General features: G+C 41.6%; 1 long non-coding RNA gene across 2 annotated transcripts in view; it reads left to right on the top strand.

The window, feature by feature from the left end:
• LOC126961116 (uncharacterized) overlaps nt 1-13,512 on the top strand; it is a 97,950-nt gene that overhangs the window by 23,365 nt on the left and 61,073 nt on the right. The gene's annotated exons all lie outside the window — the stretch shown is intronic.

The raw sequence follows: 13,512 nt of genomic DNA on the forward strand, positions 1-13,512 counted from the left end.
AAGATTCTGTGATTTGACTGGGCTCAGCTGGATGGTCCTTCTGCTGGACATGGTGCCAGTGGGAGTCACAACTCTGTTGCCTTCATCTGGAAGCTCAGCTGGGACTGGGACACCCACCTGGCCTCACTCAGGCATCTGCACTTCAGCTGGGGGCTGGCTGAGTCTCTTCCCTCCGGCAGGACAGCCAGACTTCTTACCTGATGGCTCTAGGCTTCAAGCAAGGGAGTGTGGAAGCTGTGAGGTCTCTCAGGAGCTAGTCCTCTAAAAGGCATGTCTGCACTTTATCATATCCTATAGGTTGGAGCAAGTCTCAGGGCCAACCAGATACAAATGAAAGGAAAAGAGATTCCGCCTCTTGAGGAGAGTGACAAGTGTGTGCAGCAATTCGAGGAATTGTTGGAAGTCATCTTTGAACCACCCTTATCTGTGTGGTTTCTCTTCTGTCTTCCACATTAGCATGTAAACTACATGAGGGCAAGGAGTTTTATCTGTTTTGTTCACTGTTGTGTCCCTGACACCCAGGACTGTGCTTGGCATACAGAGGACACTAAGTATAATATTCGATGAATATATCAGTGTCAAACTATTTTCTTAATCCTCTGGTTTCTTCTAGTTCTTGCCCATATATATGTCTATAGTTGGATAATCGCTCCAGATAATTGTTTTTAATGACATGAATGTTGGTGTAATGGTAGTAAGATCATGATAAGATCTGTGGCTCTTTCAAGGTTGGGATTTTGTTTCTAATTAGGAAAAGTTTTCCTCCACTAAGCAAATGGCTTGCCTTTTTTTCTTTTGGACACGGATTTGTTCAACTGACCCTCTGCTGTCATGTTGGATGCAAGAAAGCTTGCTCAATTTTCAGATTTTAGATCTTCAAAGCATTCACTTTGCTTTTTACTCCACTCCTGTCCCTAGTATAGATTCTAGTGTGCCATTCCCTAGGTCTCATCATTTGCACTTACATATAAAAACCTTTTAAAGAATAAAGACAAATTGACCTGAAGCTCTTGCCCTATTTAATATAGTGATCTATATGAGTATATACATCTTGTAGAAGTTTAATCACTCCTGTACTTGTTTTCCTGTGCCATTTATCCACACCTCTGCATAACAGTTAATTTTTAAATTAATTTATTTTTGTGGCAAAATACATATAACTTAAAATTTACTATCATAACCAATTTTAAGTGTAGGGTTCAGTAGCACTAAGCACACTGATGTTGTTGTACAGTCACCCTCCTTCATCTTGCAAAACTGATACCCTGTACCCCCTAAACAACAACCCCTAACTCCCACCTCCCCACAGCCCCTAATAACCCTTGCTCTACTTTCTGTCTATGAATTTGACTACTCTAGGCTCCTTACATGAGTGGAATAATAGAGTATTTGTCTTTTTGTGACTGGCTTACTTCACTTAGCATAATGTGCTCAAGGTTTATGTGATGCTTTTTGCAGCATATCTATAGTTTCTTAACATTCCTTACTGTAGGGTGAGCTCCTTAAGTTTCAGGACCATCGTTTTATCCTGTACTCTTGGCACCTAGTATTTGTAGTAGGTTACATAACAAATGCTGACTGAATGACTAAATGAATGAAGGAAACAAAGAAGAAGGATTGTTTTTAAGATATCGACTATATTCAGAATTTAGGGGAAAAAAGTCTATGTTTGCAAAGTTTATAAAAGATAAAAACTGATATCTAAAATATACACAAAACATTTAAAACTCAATAATAGGAAGGCAAACAATTAAGAAATGGACAAAAGATCTTAACACCTCACCAAAGAAACTATACAGATGACAATAAACACATGAAAAGATGCTCAACAACATTTATCATTAGAGAAATGCAAAGCAAAACAGCCGTGAGATACCACTACATACCTAGTAGACAAAAACATATTGAAAAACTAAAACAATTAACACCAGAACTCTGACACCACCAAATGCTGGCACGGATGTGGAGCAACAGGAACTGTCACTCGTTGCCGGTGGGAATGCAAAATCGCACAGATGCTTTGGAAGGCAGCTTGGCAGTTTCTTACAAAACTAAAACTACTCTCACCATACAATGCAGAAATCATATTCCTTGGCATACATCCCAAAGAGCTGAAAACTCCTGTCAACACAAAACCCTGCACACAAATTTTTATAGTAGCCTTATTCATAATTGCCAAAACTTGGAAACAACCGAGATGCCTTTGAGTAGAGGTGGTCGGAAGATAAACTCCAGCGCATCCAGACAATGGGCATTATTCAGTGCTAAAAAGGAATGAGCTATCAACCCATGTATAGACATGGATGAACCCTTAAATGCATATTACGGAATGAAGGAAGACAATCTGAAAAGGCTGCATACTGTAGAATTCCGGATATGTGCCATTCTGGAAAACTACGGAGACAGTAAAAGGATCAGTGGTTGCCGGGGGTTGTGGTGAAAGACAATGCATGGATGGGGCACAGGGAATTTCTAGGGCAGTGAAACTGTCATTCTCATTGACATTATAATGGTGGATACGTATCATTCTACATTTGTCAAAACCCATAGAATGTACAACATAAGAGTGAGCCCTAATGTAAACTGTGGAGTTTGATTAATAAGAATATATCAATATTAGCTCATCATTTGTAACAAATGTACTACACTATTGCAAGATATGAAAAATAGGGAAAACTGAAGGTGAAGGGATACATGGGAATGTTCTATACCTTTTGTGCAAACCTAAAACTGCTCAAAAAATAGCTATTTTTTAAGAAAACACGAATATTTAAAAAATCATTTATAATCCTTCCATTGTCCCTTTTCATTAAAATATAAAACAGAAACATGAGTTTCACTGATGTGACCTGTTTCATGGGTGTTTTTTCTTTGCTTCATTTTCCTGCCATGGGGAAGACTGGCTAATTCTACTTTCTTCCCAGTCAGAAATAACTACCAGCAGAGGTTGCTAGAAGGCAGGCATTAGGAATCTTGCTGTGGAGAGATGGGGCGGTCCTGCACAGCACTGGCTTCACTCTGACGGCTACAGGCATGTCCCTCGGGAAAGCGCTCCATGGCAGGGATTTCACAAAGAACCAAGGATCTTTGTGTCTCTTTGTGTCTGTCTTATGAATATTCCCTAAGAAAAAGGTCAGTCTGGACACCTGACAACAAGCATGAATTCACACCCCTAGATGTTATCATAGAAGGAATGTTGAAGGAAATATATTTCTTTCCTTTAGTAACCACTTTGCTGGTGGTTACTAAAGGAAATGCGTTTCTAAATGCATTTCTCAAAAATACCTATTTCAGTGTAAATACCAATTTAAATTAACACATTTGTTAAATCATTTTATTCCCAGTTTTTTCAGCATCTGAGAAATGTTTAGAGTTGCTAAAAGGTTCATTAGAAGAGTTTTGTTAAACTCCCTCAATAAAATTCTGAATGTGATTTGCTTTATTCCCAGAGGTTATCCAAGAAAGGAAGTGGAGAATGTTCTTTTTGAAAGCATGAAGTGGGAAAATGTTTAAAACTATTTATAGCAGCACTTAGCTGTGGAAATCCCAGACTTTACCATCTATTTATAGTTACTCTTTGGGTTAAAAGGGTGAAACCAGAAATCTTGAAAATGCTACATGCTTTTATCCAGCAGTTAAAACTAATAAGCTGTCTTTCTGTGGTTATGATAACCAGATACTTACAAGAGTAATTCTGGAAATGACAATAAGTACATCTTGGCTTAAAAAAAAAAAAAAAACTTTGTTTAAATTTAAGAGAGCAATGTTTTCTCTGATTAAGTGATTTGTATTTGGGTTTCTTATGTTTTCAAGTTATCTGCAAATTGCCTTCTCTCTGTAGCGTGTGGGATTTCTAATGATGAGTGGGAAGCTTGGTAGGTTGACAGAAATTTGCACACGGGCTAGTAAATCTCCATTGCTGGTTGGTCATCTGAGTACAAAGAAGGCCAGGTAAAATTCCTGGACTTCAAACAGCAGAATTTAAACCTTCCTTGGAGGAACACCCATTTCTGAAATTTCTGCTGGGCTGTAACATCAGACTGTGCTCTGGCCTTGAATATGTGGCGCAGAATTTACACCTGTGCAGTGCAGAATATATAATCTATTGGCCTTTAGGAATTTAATTGTTTTAGTTGCTTAATTTTTTTTTTTTTTTTCTGGAGGCAAAAAGACCAGTTAGGAGGTTGTTGCTGTAAAATGAATGTTAAGTGCGCATGAGAATTTGGGAGAGGGCAGTGGCCAGCAGGACTGGAGAGGAAGGGATACGTCTGGGAGGCTTTTTAGAAGTAGACTCAGTTGGCTTTGTTGAGGTGTTTGCATGTTAAAATGAAACTTTTCTGCTGCGCGCGGTGACTCACGCCAGTAATCCCAGCACTTTGGGAGGCTGAGGCGGGTAGATCACCTGAGGTCAGGAGTTCAAGACCAGCCTGGCCAACGTGGTGAAACCCCATCTCTACTAATAATACAAAAATTAGCCAGGCATGGTGGCATGCGCCTGCAATCCCGGGTACTCCAGAGCCTGAGGCACGAGAATCATTGGAACCTGGGAGGCGGAGGTTGCAGTGAGCCGAGATCATGCCACTGTACTCCAGCCTAGGTGACAGAGCAAGGCTCCATCTCAGAAAGAAAAGAAAAGAGAAAAAAAGAAAAAAAGAGAGGAGAGGGGAGAGGAGGGGAGGAGAGAGGAGGGGAGGGGAGGAGAGGGGAGGGGAGGGAAGGAGAGGGGAGGAAAGGGAAGGGGAGGAGAGGGGAGAGGAGTGAAAGGAAGAGAGGGAGAGGAAGGAAGGGAGGGAAGGAAAGGAAGGAAGGAAGAAGGACTTCTAACGGGGGAAAGAAGGAAGGGAGGGAAGGAAGGAAGGAAGGGCTTCTAACTGGGGGAAAAGAAGGAAGGGAGGGAGGGAAGGAAGGAAGGAAGGAAGAAGGACTTCTAACGGGGGAAAGAAGGAAGGTAGGGAAGGAAGGAAGGACTTCTAATGGGGGGAAAGAAGGAAGGAAGGGAGGCAGGGAGGGAAGGAAGGAAGGGAGGGAGGGAGGGAGGAAGGAAGGAAGGACTTCTAACTGGAAGGAAAAGAAAGGAAGGAGGGAGGGAAGGAAGGAAGGAACGAAGGAAGGAAGGAAGGAAGGACTTCTAACTATGGGGAAAACTGGGGGAAAATTTTGCCCCAATAATAATGAGAACTTTGGCTTTGTATGAAAATGAAGAGATGATTAAGAATGGATAAATGTCATCCCAGACAACATAATGAGACCACGTCTCTACAAGAAAATTTAAAAAAATTAGCTGGGTATAGTGGTGCATGCCTATAGTTCCAGCTACCCTGGAGGCTGAGGCAGGAGGATTGCTCAAGCATGGGAAGTTGAGACTGCAGTGAGTCGTGATCATGTCACTGCACTCCAGCCTGTGCAACAGAGTGAGACCTTGTCTCAAAGAATTAAAAAAAAAAAAAAAAATTAAAGAATGGATAAATGCAGTGGTGAAAAAAACAACGAAATCATGTTGCTGCTCCAACAGCTCATTCTTTGCATACTCATTCCACAAAATCTGACTTAAATAGCAGACGTTATTAATCATCATTAATGCAAAACTGTAAATAGAACTCACAGAACTCAATACGCTTTTGTGTCTATCAGGTTAGACAGAAAAATCAGACCTCTGAAATGCAGTTGTAAATGCAAAATATACTGAAGCCTTTTCAACTACGATTCTCATTTTTTATTAAATTCCATTCTGCTGCCTGGGTAGTATCACGTAAAAATGCAGCGTAAACCTTAGTGAGCATGACACATTCATGCCCTGCCAACTGGAAGATGAAACTTACCCAATAACTTCCATCCACCTATGCCCGGTAATTGCTTCTTCTCAACTCCCAAAGCACCTGCTGCATAGGCCATGCATTTGTCACTTTGTGACATGCTGTCCTACGCTACCTCTAACGCCAGTGTCCTTGCTCTTTGTTCCTGTAGCAGCCCCATTTGAAGCACTCGTTTCCTGTGGCTACGATGGGGTATCTGCCTGCACCACCGTAAGTAACCTCTGCTCTGCAACCTCACCTCCTCCTGCTGAAGAGTTGACTGATTTCCTTGGAAACCACATGTGCTGCTTTAACCAGAAGGAACCTGGGGTGGACAGTTAGGCTCCTGAAGTCCTCACCCTATTTTTGCTATCAATACTTCAAGTGATTCTGGACAAACCCTTAACCTCTCTAAGTCTCTGTTTCCTCTGTTCCAAAATGAAAGACTGGGCCAAGTACTCTCTAAAGCCTTTCTAACTCTGAATGGCTTCACTCCCTCCCCTTACGCCCCTTCTCTCGACTGGACTGAACTCTGAGGCCTATCTGGTCCCACTTAGAACCAGTTTCCCAAACTTTTAGATGATATCTACAACCACACAACCCAAAAGAAAACCTAAGAATGGGTTTAAGGGAATCTAAACTGGTTAATGAAGAGATGACTGGTCACATGCAGAGGCTGTGGGCTCCCTTAAAGGGCCCTAGGAAACCACTTGAGAAATTTGCAGAAATAGGAGCTCACAGAGCCAACTTGGCCTTCATGGAAGTTGAAGTGATGTTTTACGTCGTTGGATGATATCAAGATATAAAGCTCTTAGCCCAGAGGCTTCGGAGAGGATGCTGAGGAACACGACTCTACCTATTGTGCCTCGCCCTTGAACCTTGTCGGCTCAAGTCTGCTGGACTTTGCCTCATCCTGTTTGGATGGGCAGGATACACTTCACTGGGGCTGGTTGGAGAGGATGGTTGTGTTTTCTTTTTCTTTTTAAATCAACCAACCTTCCTTCCTTCCTTCCTTCCTTCCTTCCTTCCTTCCTTCCTTCCTTCCTTCCTTCCTTCCTTCCTTCCTTCCTTCCCTCCCTCCCTCCTTCTTCCCTCCCTCCTCTCCCTCTCTCCCTTCTTCCTTCCCTTCTTCCTTCCTTCCTTTCTTCCTTCCTTCTTTCCTTCCTTCCTTCCTTCCTTCCTTCCTTCCTTCCTTCCTTCCTTCCTTCCTTTCCTTCCTTCCTTCCTTCCTTCCTTCCTTCCTTCCTTCCCTCCCTCCCTCCCTCCCTCCCTCTCTCTCTCCCTTCCTTCCTTCTCTTTCACTTTCTCTCTCTCTCTTTTTCAAGATAGGGTCTCATTGTGTTGCCCAGGCTTGTCTTGAACTCCGGGCCTCAAAAGATCCACCCACCTTGGCCTCCCACAGTGCTGGGATTATAGGCGTGAATCATGGTGCCTGCCCAGGGGATGCTTCTTTGTAACAGTGGAGCTGAGTCCAGATTGTCAACAGATAGGGATCAGAACTGGAGGCTTGGGACCACTGGGAGCAGGATCTGCATGTCCTCAGAGCTGAGGTCCTAGAGCTGCTTCCCTTCCCCTGGGTCCCAGGCGTGCTCACTGGTGGTGGCCCTGGGAGTCACTGTCCCCAGCTAAGAGGGCTTCTCAGCAACAGTCCCATGCCTTCATTCATCATTTCCATGACAGAACTTTGGATGGGGAAAGAGGGACGAGCCCTAGGGACCCAACACCCCTTGTTATTCCGGTTAAGTCCTCCTTGCAACATTCACAGCTCCTGACCCACTACAGTGACCCCTAGGCCTTGTTAGCCCAGGGTTGCGGATATGTGCCTCCACCCACCTCCCTCCTACAGGTGTACTTGTGTCTCTGAGTAGATTTGGTGATATTTTTTAGATGGGGAGAGAGGGGGAGGAAGGACTACATTGTACTTGAGGCACGTGAACTAAGGCCTGATCCCAGTTGCAGCTTCAGAAACACCCAGGAAACCCTCGAGCAGTGAGAGTTGTCTCTGAAAGGTGTCAGAGTACTTCCTAGAGTCCATCCCATGCCATCCAGGCCACATTCCCCGCTCCTTCCTGTATACTCTGGGTATTCACGTTTCCTAACTGAAAGCATGTTTATGGTCACTAGTCTTTCATGTGTCAGCAGTAAAAGGCGCCAGAATGATGCCTTTTCTAAAAGTACACATGGGTTGGGGGGCGGAGGTTCCTACTGAATTTCTGGGACTGTGAGCCCAGGCACAGTATTTTTGGGAAAAACAAAATCTGTCCAGGTGACTCAGATCTGCAGCCAGGATTGAACACTGAATTGGAGTCATGACAAGAAAACAAGTGATTCAGCCAGTGATCTTCTGTCCTTGGCTTCACCAGTCTCCATCTCCTAACAAATCTTGTTTTACACTGAATCAATTTTCCAATGTGCTCTATCCCAGCGGCCGCTATGGCAGAATCCTTGAAGGAATCCCATCGTTCACTGCACCTCATTTCAAAGCGATTTAACAGCACAACCAAAGCAATAATGAAAAGACCCTCCCTATTTTGTATGGGTAATTTGATTATACACAGTGCTTAAATGTTTAGGATAAAACTCCTTTGTATGCTCAGATAAGAAAGCTGCTTTTTTTTTTTTTTTTTTTAAGCCAGCAAACAATCTAGTACATCTGTGTGGTCACTGGTAGTAAGGGCTGTACCCAGGCACGGAGCTGAGCTTGAACTCAGCAGACGCAGGGGGATGACTTCCACAACCCAAGGAGTCTAATGGGTCTGAATACAGAATGCACTATAGAAAGAAGCAGAGTTGGCTAGAGGCTAGGTATCTGCAGGACTTGAAGAACTGACTGGGGAGCTGCACATAGTCAGCACCTGAAAGACGGAGAAAGATGAAATCCACTAAACAGAACACGTAACTGGCTCGCCATGTTTTCCATAAAAACAGAAGTGATTCCTTGTTAAGGAATCAATTAAGTTTGAACCTCAACTGGGAGATCAATTGGAGCCAGCAAAGGCAGTTGTTTCTTGGGGTTCTGCTCAGGTAAAGTTAGAGAGGGGTTCAGTGGAGCCTTGAAATAGTGGGGAAACTGAGGCCTGGATCACAAACAAGCACCACATACATCTTCAGACTTCTCAGTTGGGAGTGACAAATGGGTTTTGTGGTCTCTCAGTGTTTATTTGCATATTATATATTTAATGTTGAATATTTGTGATATTTAGTATTACATGGCCATTAAACTTGTCTGAGTCATTAAACGTGGCATTAAGATGCTCTTTTTGGGATTCATGATTGAACTGCCTCCTAGAGATCTCTATTTAAACATGCTCTGGGAGCCTCAGATTTACCTACTGCAAATTCAAATTCATGATCTCATTTCTAATCCTCTTCATCCTCTGTCTTCCTTATTTGATGGAAGTAAAACTATCCATCTACCCACTTGGGCTCCCTGCCATCTAAATCAGGCAATTGGTAAGTCCTTTTGATCTTACTTCAAAAAGGTGCCCTGATCTCTCTCTTCCCTTCCATACTTGCTGCCGCAGCCCTAGTCCAGATGCTCATAATCTCTAAACAGCCCCTTGCCATAGCCCAATACATCTTTTGGTCTCCAGTCTTGCCCCACCCAAGCCATCTGCCACACTCTTATCAGAATGACCTTCCCAAACACAAATTGAATCTCTCCATTCTCCGGCATGAAAGCTATTGATAGCTTGCCAGTGCTCACTAAATTCAGACAAGCTGCATTAGCATGAAATATTCAGCTTTTCACTAACTCATTCCAGTCCCCATTTCTGGCATCACAGCCATCCAGTCTGCGTCTCACACAACACACTCTGGTCTACATGGTTGGATAAATTACTACTTCTGTAAGTGCCATCTAGATACTTCTATCTAGATGTCTTTATCAACGTTATTACCTTCTTCCAGAATGGCCTCTCCCCCTTCCTTGCTCTGTCCGGAAATTTACATGTTTTCTAGACTAATCCAAGTGCCATCTGCTCTAATACTCTTTCCCATTCTTCCTTCTTAATCCTTCATCCAATTTAATTCTTATCCTGACTGTATTTGATATACTTCTACGTGACAGACTCAATGACAGCTATTTGTTTATCCTGGTCTCTAAGCTGCTCACATGCAAGGATTATACCTACTTTTTAAAGCCTCCATGTCAAGTAGGTGCTTAGTCAATGTGTATTTAATTGAACTGGAAAACTTGAGGGGGCCTTGATTTACTGAGATGGAACTCACTGAAACTTCAAATAGATCCCTTGGTTTTACTTCCCACATTTCTACTTGGAAGAGTTTACTCACAACTCAATGTATTCCTATCAGACACTTATCTAAAAAGCAACAGGCTGTGTTCCAGGGTTGTTACAAATTCAGCCCTATCCCAGAGACTTTCTACAAACAACATGGTAGAATAATTCTGAGGTTCTGGAATAAAGATTTCTGGTGAGTACATTGTATTTACTAGGACAAGAAAACAAGGAAAAATTTTTGAAAGATTTTCAAAAAGATGGATTGAACTCAAGGAGGGTTTCTGGTTAACCATATTAACCAGGGAATTCAGAGAACTATGACATTCCTGTCTCTGAATATCATGGTTAGCTGAAGATATATTAAATTTGAAAACAGTAAATAATGTGACATATGTCTTAGAGTTTTAACTGGGAACTTATGTGAGATTCTAAACTCCACTTCCCTCACTAAATCCCCACAGCTTAGTTTTATTGTATTAACATAACTCGATTTAGATGGAATATTTAATTTTTTACATCATTTAAAATTTTCTCAAGTCTATCCATGACTTTATTTTTTTGCCTGTACTTTGAGAATCTAATTCATTTCATGAAAAGCATGCAGCCATTATATTTAATTCGTTTGTTATTTTTACCCCCAAGGGATAAGTTATCTTGTTTGGCAAAGGTAGTGTATATTATTAGTTAATTCTCAATAATCTCAAAGTTAGCATTTTGGTTTGAGAACATTTATATGGCAACAACTAAATGTACTGCACTGATTTAAATCCTCCCATTTTCCCTCAGAAGCTGTTATGAGTTACCCAGGTTTCATTGGTACCTGCTGGCAAGCATCTCAAGTGGGCACTCCAGAAAGGAAATGTGTACCAGCCAAGATGTAGCAAGCACTCGGGGCTGGCACTTTCGTGATTTGCGATTGTGCTTTTCTTGTGCCAACTCACATTCCCCTGTTCCAAGTAAAGACTCTGTTACAGAGATTTCCCTGGGGTGCCAGATAGTGGTATGTGGCTGCAACACTAATCCCATGCCTTGATTTCACTGCGGACGAAGTAAGGGGCTACGGGAGGCAAACTACTGTGAACCGGAAGTCACTGATACACGAAGAGCCTTTCCATCCTGAAAAAGAGAGTCCTCTCACTCATTCTGTCTCTCGGAAATTTATCTGGAAAGAATGTAGGCTGTGGAATCAGAGAGATGGAATTTGAATCTCCCCTCAGCTACTTAGACGTGGGTGACCTTGGGCAAGTTACTTAACCCTTAATAGCAGGCATTTCTTCTTCTCTAACAGTGGTTCTGCAGATTGAATGAGGTAATTAAGGAAAGCGTCCCCACACAGAAAGGGGCCTGTTAGTCCCTTTCATCTGTGCTACTAATCTCTTAAAATGCAGTTGACTTTTTAACCTCACTGTGACTTAACTTTCCTCAGATCACTGATGGAAGATGGTCAAGGAATGCAAGTTCTGATTTGGGAACAGTGTCTGGACATTACAGGCTGACCTGAGCAGGGTGCTGACCCCAGCAAGCCCTATGGGGCCGCACAAGGGAGATGGAAGGAGGAGTCTCATAAAGGGCCAGGGAGAGGGACTGGGAAACCACTCGGGCTTTGCAGTTTTGAGCAGGCGCCTATTTGCAGGTAGCACCACTGGGTCAAGTCAATGCCGAAGCCAGTATAGGTGGGAGGGCCACCAGCCCCACCCAGTCTATTTCTTTTCTTTTAATTTTTCTTTTTTATTGACGTATAAGATTTGTACTTACTTGTGGGGCACATGGGATACTTTGGTACATGCATAGAGTAGGTAATGATCAGGTTAAGGTAGGATATCCACCACTTCGAGTAGTTACCATGGGTGATGGAACCATTTCAAAGCCTTTTCTAGCTATTTTGAAATATACAATACATCGTTAACTATAGTCACCCTACTATGCCATTAAACGTTAGAACTTACTCTTTCTACATAATTGTATGTTTGTACTCAATGACTTTCCTTTCTTATCCCCCACCCCCAACCCCACCCTGCAACACATCCTTCCCAGCCTTTGGTATCCATCGCTCTACTCTTTAGCTCCATGAGGTCCACATTTTTAGCTCCTCCATTTAAGTGAGATCATGTGATACTTATCTTTCTGTGCCTGCCTTTTTTCACTTAATGACTTCCAGTTCCATTCATGTTATTGCAAATGACAAAATTCTATTCTTTTTTATGGCTAAATAGTATCTTATTGTGTATGTAGGCCACATTTTCTTTATCCATTCATCCATTGGTGGACACTTAGTTTAGTTCTATATCTTTGCTGTTGTGAAAAGCACAGCAGTAAACATGGCAGTGCTTTGTTATACTGATTTCTTTTCCTTTGCATAAATATCCAGTAGTGGGAATGCTGGATCATTTGGTAGTTCTGTTTTTAGTTTTTTTGGGACAGCTCTATACTGTTTTCCATAATGGCTGTACTCATTTACATTCCTACTAAGTGTACAGGGTTCCCTTTTCTCTGTATTTTTGCCAGCATCTCTACTTTTTTATAATAGCCATTTTAAGTTGGATGAGATGATATCTCATTGTGGGTTTGATTTGCATTTCCCTGATGATTAGTGATGTTGAGCATGTTTTCAGTACCTGTTGGCTATTTGTGTATCTTCTTTTCAGAAATGTCTATTCAGATTCTTGGCCCAGTTTTTAATGGAATTATTATTATTATTTTTTGTTATTGTTGAGTTGAGTTCCTTGTATATTCTGGATGTCAGCCCCTTATCAGATGAAGTTTGGCCAATATTCAGATGATCAAAGAGACAGGTTGTCTCTTCACTTTGTTGTTTTCTTTGAAGTACCCAAGCTTGTTAGTTTAATATAGTTCCATTTGTCTATTTTTGGTTTTGTTGCATATGCTTTTGAGGTCTTAACCATAAACTCTGCCTAGACCAACATTCTGGAGTGTTTCCCCGTTTTCTTCTAGAAGTTTTCTAATTACAGGTCTTAGGTTTGAGCTTCTTTTAAAACAGTTTGATGTCTACAAATATCTTCCAATAAGACAAGAACTTTAGTATGCTCTCATATCCTTTGTTCTTGCGATCCTCTGCCAACCCATTAATATTGGCATTAACTAACTTTTAATTCTTAGTTATAAGGATATTATTTTTTCTTGTTAGTCTTAGCAATTTGTAAAGACAACAATCAACTCATACTAAGGTATAAAGTCATTTTTCCTTCAAGAATTTCTTGGAATATCTCTTGAATTTGCCTCACTTTTTAGTTAAGTACTTTTTTTCAAAACTATTTTCAATGTGAGCTTTTCTATAAAGTCTTCAAAGCACTTGTGTGCCTGAGGAAATTTATCATCTCATCTGATTTGAATGATAGTTTGGCTGGATATAAAATTCTACATTTTTAAGTTCTTTTCCATCAGTATGTTGAAAATGATTCCAGTTATTTTGCATCCAATGTTGCTGTTAAAAAAGCTGATGTCAAGCTGATTCTTGTTCT

Source organism: Macaca thibetana, chromosome 8 (assembly GCF_024542745.1).
Source record: "Macaca thibetana thibetana isolate TM-01 chromosome 8, ASM2454274v1, whole genome shotgun sequence".
Lineage (NCBI taxonomy): Eukaryota > Metazoa > Chordata > Mammalia > Primates > Cercopithecidae > Macaca > Macaca thibetana.